Raw genomic sequence first — 5,800 nt, 5'->3', positions numbered from 1 at the left:
GTGTCCTTGACTCTGCTTGTCCCAGGCCAGAGATTTCTTTCAGGGCACGTCAAGCTTCGGCAAAAAAGGTGGAGTGAGAGAGAGTAAGTGAGTTAGCACGATCTCAGTGGAGTTGGGGGGAACCTGTCTCAGCTAGCAATCACACAGCAAGTGGGTGGCTGCATATTTTCTGTCCTGGCCCTGAGCAAGGGGCATTCTCTTAGGGCTGTGAGAGGGAGGGAGCAAGGAGCGGTCAGAGGGGGCGCTTCCCAACGAAACGGGGACAAAGTGGCACTTCTTCGGCCAGGACAGGCAGCTGAAGGGCCAGGGCGCGGTGCTTCTGGACCACCAGTCGGGAGTTTGGTAAACGGGCTGGTGACAGTTGGTGTTAAGGAATCGGAGTTGGAAGGACAGAAGTCGTACCTCCGTGTCTATTATGCAAAAGTGATTGGTCAGCAGGCCATTATTTTATGTAAAGATGATCCTTTGTAGAAAAACTGACTCAACACCCTGCAGCTCAGAGGAGCTTGCTGGAGGAAACACCTTCTGTAGGCATCACACTCCAGCCAAGGCCCCTGGGAGCCAACTGGTAACGGCCTCCGCAACGATAGACTTAGAAACTATCCTCAAGCTTTTGGGGTGCATCGGAAATCATGGGGGTTGGGGGCAGCCTCAGCCCCAGAGACCTTGATTCCAGACCCAGGAATTTTCACTTCGAAGAAGCCTCCAGATGATTCTGGGACGACTCCCAGAGAATCACTACTCCACAGTTTTCCGTCAACCCATCTCGTTCAGATGGAGCTGCCATGGTGGCAGAGGTTCCAATGTCTCTGTCAGCAGAATTTTGTGACTGAGACCCTGCTTTGCGCCAGACTGGGTCCAAAGTAGAATTCTTCCCTCCAGGATTGTCTGGGGCCAGTTCTCCTTCGTAGTTGCAGTACGAGTGGCTTTTGTAGAAGTTGTAATAGTGATCGAATCATACTCGTAACCAGCTACACTTTCAGCGTGACTTCTATGAGCCAGGCCTTACTCTTGACATGAGAGAAAGAGTTCTTTCAGTTGCAAACTGAAAAGATGAGAGAAAAACTGACTTTGGGGAGTTTAAAAGATAGCAGTAAGTAGAGATGCTTTTTATGCCTATCAAGGAATGAATGCCTTTTCCCAGCTCTGCTCCAGCCAGCCCCACAAAGGGCTACATCCAGCAGACCCCACTGGCCTCCACCCGCTTCTGCTCTGTCCTGCTCTTTGGGGAGCCCTCTTCAGCAGCATGGGCCAGAAAATGGATGAAAACGCAGGTATTTTTACAGGGAAACATTTGCATCTGTGCATGAATCTACGCTGCCAAGTTCACAGACTGTTTCACCTACTTTATCTCATTCAGTTCCCTGAAGAACATTTATGTCACATTTTGCAGGTGAGAAAATTGAGGCAGAAGGTAATTGTCTCACCTAAAGTTACACAACTAGTTAACATGAGAACCAGAACCTTAACCCCAGGCTTCTGGCTCCAAGTTCGGGAGCCTTCCAATAAGCACATACTTACTTTCATTCAAATGCCAGGTCAATTTGTATATCCTGACACACAGCAGTAAAATAAAGCTGGGCCTAAAGAGAGAAAATAATTTAAAGCGGCTGAGAGAAAATTCACTCCTCTCGTGAAAACCTATCCAGATGACAAGCTGCTTTGGAACAACATAAAAATGAAGAGTGGGGTGTTTCTCACAGTGCTTTTCTCCAGAAAGTTCTCTAAATGTGCTTTGTTTCCTTGTTCTCCAGAAATGTGCTGACCAATCACCTTGCAGTTGCCAAGGCAGTTGTCATTTCCATTAAGCATATCCCTTTCCATAAAACGACTTGGTAAATGCTTTAATTGTGTACTTTTCAAGTTAATACATCTTGAACGTCAGAACTGACCATTTGTCCTGACTCTTGTTTCATAACTACAATGCATTCCATTCCTCCTCTCAGGTTTCTATTGGGGAAAATAAAGGACAAAGCGATCAAGTGAGCCCAAATACCCCAGTTTAGTTTCTTAACCACGAAGTGCCACAAGCATCTCCCTGATCCCTGCACGCAGCCCTGGCTACCGTGTCTTTCTGAAGCATTGAGCTCAGGGCACTGAGAGCAAACGGACACTGCAGGAAAGCGCTGCGCACAGAGGCCTTCGCAGGGTCAGAGCCTCCCAACACGCGGAGGCACAGGTGCTAGCTGGGCGTCCGCGCTGTCTGCACTGGGAAGCGGGCCCTAGGAGGTGAGGGAGAGACCGTTCCCGCAGGCACCCCTCCCACCGGCTCAGACTTACTGGGGAGCAGCTGGCTCCCTTCTTCACGGCCAATGCCATTACCAGCAGCTTTGCCCAGGAGGCACCTTGGGCACTCACAGGTAAGTGGGAGTTGGAGACCCTGGCAGCTCCGGCATTGCTCCACTCACACCCTAGCAGGCTCTCTGCCACGCACCCCGGCACTGCTGAGCCCACCGCTCTCAGGGAGGGTCAAGGACAGCGTCCAGGGCAGGGCAGTCCTCTTAGTCAGCCCAGGTTGCTATAACAAAATACCATAGACTCGTGGGAAATACAGGAGATGCTGGCAGTTTTAGAAGAGGAAAGGGAGAAAGGCTGAACCCAGAGCACCACGAGGAAGAAGCAGAGAGAAGGGGGTGCATGGAGACTTCTCCCAAAGACAGGAAGAAAAACCGGAACTCCTCACCCATCAGGTGCCCCACCAAGGGACTCAAAGTGGGCCCAGCAAATGCATCGGCTCTTAACATTTTCCCATGGGATTTCTCATGAAGCTTCACTTCAGCGATCTTTAAGAGGAATGAAATACAGTCCACTGGAAAAACACAAGGAGTAAGATTGAGGCCAAAGTCAAGTATCAACGTCTTCAACACAGATTTCAGGACCCAAAAGGTGGGAGAAATCACGTATGTTACAGAGCCAGAGTGGCGTTTTTCCCCTACACTGCAGTTACTAGCACAGTAAATGTTACAGTTTCTTTATGTTCCTTGGTTTCAGAAGTTTCCAGCCTAACTCTCCCACCCCAGCTGCTCAAAAAACAGCTTCCAAATCAAGTTTTTAAAATAGCTGCTCTTCCAATAATTTAAGTTAAAATGCTAGGCGTTTGTCCTGGGTGTTCCCAGATGGCTGGTGCCGAACATGGGGGCAGACCCATGGGAGGCAAGCCTAGAGGACTTCTTGGAGGTGGCACATCTGTGAACTGCTTACTGCTCACTTCCTGTGAGGAGATAAGAACTGAGAGGAGGGTTAGAGACATTTGTGGCCACTTGACGTCGTCCACGCCTCGTGGAACAGTTCAGGCATCACGCAGTCATAGCGTGTGGCCTGAGCTGCCAACAATTTCTGTGCGGTTAAGGTTTGTCACCTGTAATCCAACAGGGCATAAAATCTGGAATCATTTCATCAAAAGATCATTTTAACTGTAAGTTATTAAGATAAATTGTGAAAATTGACTTCTGATGAGGGTTTATAAATGAATAAAGCACTTACTTGCTGTAATTTGGATAAAACTTTAAAAGGAATAAACCGTGCTTGCTGAGCTCACTTTATAATCTCTTCGAGTCCCGTCCACACAGCACTGAGCGTGTTTTGTCTACTATGCATGTTATTAAAACAAAACATAGAAATATTTAGGGAGACATTTTCCCCTACAAATAAGGTGGTTGTTTAATCAGATAAGCAAGAAACAATCTCACTTGTCACATTGAAAATATTAAATACAGATACAGTGTTTGTTTATTGTATTATATAAAAGTATTATTTTGCAAGGGTTTGAAAATTGAAAAAAAAAAAAACAAAAAACAAAAACTGAATTCACCACAGTCTAAGAGATACTGCCATAGAGGGAATTCTCCAGGCGGGATGGGAAAGGGGCGTGGTGTGTGTCTGTGTGTGTTTGTGTGTGAGATGGGTGGTCAGACGCAGGGGAAGGAATAAACTGCAATTTTCAATAATAAAAACACTATTGTGTTGGGTAATTACATATTGCACAGCCTCCATGACAAACAGAAACATTTGTTTCCATTCTGGTTGAAGTGAAAAGGAACCTTTTCGCTCCGCTGCCTGGGCGGTTAGCTCAAAGGCCAAGGAAGGGCTGTAACCCCAGGGCAACCACAGGAGACCCATGTGCCCTCACAATGCAAAAGACGACTGTTTTGAGGGCACAGACCGCAAAGCCCCTGGGTCTCCCCCCCTGGCTGTCTATTTCTCACTGTCTTCGTGGGAACCTTTGGCTCAGAAAGAGAACCTGCCCTGAGGGCCCAGAGGCTCGTTAAGACCCTCACCACTGCAGACACAACTTCGAATCGGGTGCAACAAGCCTCTGCTGGGAACACCACAGCCAATTCTCTTTTTCTTTTAGAATCTGCTAATCCAGGGCCTGTGCTCAAACTTTAGTTTTAGTTTATTTCTGCCACAAAAGTGACAGATGTGGATTTTTACTGCCTGCTAGGCAGAGTGGGTCATTCATATATTTGATTAGAGGAGGCCATTGATGAAATTCAGTCATGTGGAAAATGCCAGTGGTGATGGGAGAGGGAAGGGGTCCTTCCAACCAGAGTGTGGGGAGTCACAGAGTTAGAATTGGGGGGCCTTAGACTACACCCCCCAACACGTCCTTCCGCAGGGTGAGTGGAGGTACAGCTGAACCAGCATACATAGGCAATTGCTCTTTGTCTGCATCAGAAGGGGTTTGGGCAAGGAAAAAAGAAATACTTGGAATTTGTCAATTTGTGATATTTTAAAACTTCAGATTAATTTGTCTTCTCCTGTTTGTAAACCATCAACAGAATCCCTAATCCTCTCTTGGCGTCTTTCTGGGTTTACCTTGAGGGTGGCCTGTGGTGGTGTGCTGAGCTCTCACCCTCCCCAGATGTGGACTAGGGCTGTGTCCCCCCCAAGGTGGACAGACCTCTGGCCGGCTCCACGTGCCCGACCCGGGGAGTGACCAGCATGCAGTTTCCTCCCGTTTGCTCTCGCAGCAGAGCCGCAGCATCAGGAACGCCCTGGAACCAATTCTGCCAACAGGTGACACGGGGCCTGCGGCCTGGTCTTCGCTGGAGCGGCAGAGTGGCGCTTGGTCACAGACAGGCACTGAGCACAGGCCACCTGGCCCGGGCTCTGCCTTGAATTCACCAAGCCTGCAACCCCTGCTCCCAGGGAGGATGTACTGTGATAAGAGATGAAGTGCTCCCTAAAAGCGATGTTACAATCCGTAAAATCCATTCATTCCTCAAAATGAAAAACACCGTAAACTGTGCTTTCACACCCTTGCCAGTACAAACTACAGTTCCCAGAGATGAGACTTGGGTTTTTTATTGTTTTCATTTCCAAAAGCAAGATGACTCTTCTCTGCTAGCGAGGCCCGCGGTGCCAGTGGCTACGCCAGAGAAGGCACCTTCCCCACCCAGAGGCGCACAGGGCCCACACCCTCACCCGCTCACACACGCGTGCACACACGTCCACACACCTGCACAACTTTCACGGCCACGTGCGCACTCACCCTCGCGCATGCGCGTGTGCGCGCACGCAGGTGCGCTCTGTGACGTGGTGACGTCTGCAGGGCGCCGGCGGGGCTCTTGCTCCAGCACAGCGGAGCCTCCTTCCGAGAACCCGGCGCCGGGACCCCCTCCCTTGTGTCACTTCGAAGGGGTGACGGGCAAGGCCCGGAGGGTTCCTCAAAGCAGAGCAGAGGGAGGAGGCGGCTGAGGGACGAACGGCGCCGGGCGGCCCCCTCCGCACACAGTAAGCGTCCCCGAGGCCCTTGTCCGCGCTGCGGACGCGCTCCCTCACCCCGCGGGGGCCGCGG

Source organism: Phocoena phocoena, chromosome 13 (assembly GCF_963924675.1).
Source record: "Phocoena phocoena chromosome 13, mPhoPho1.1, whole genome shotgun sequence".
Lineage (NCBI taxonomy): Eukaryota > Metazoa > Chordata > Mammalia > Artiodactyla > Phocoenidae > Phocoena > Phocoena phocoena.
The sequence above is the reverse complement of the archived record's forward strand: the minus strand, read 5'-3'. Positions refer to the sequence as shown.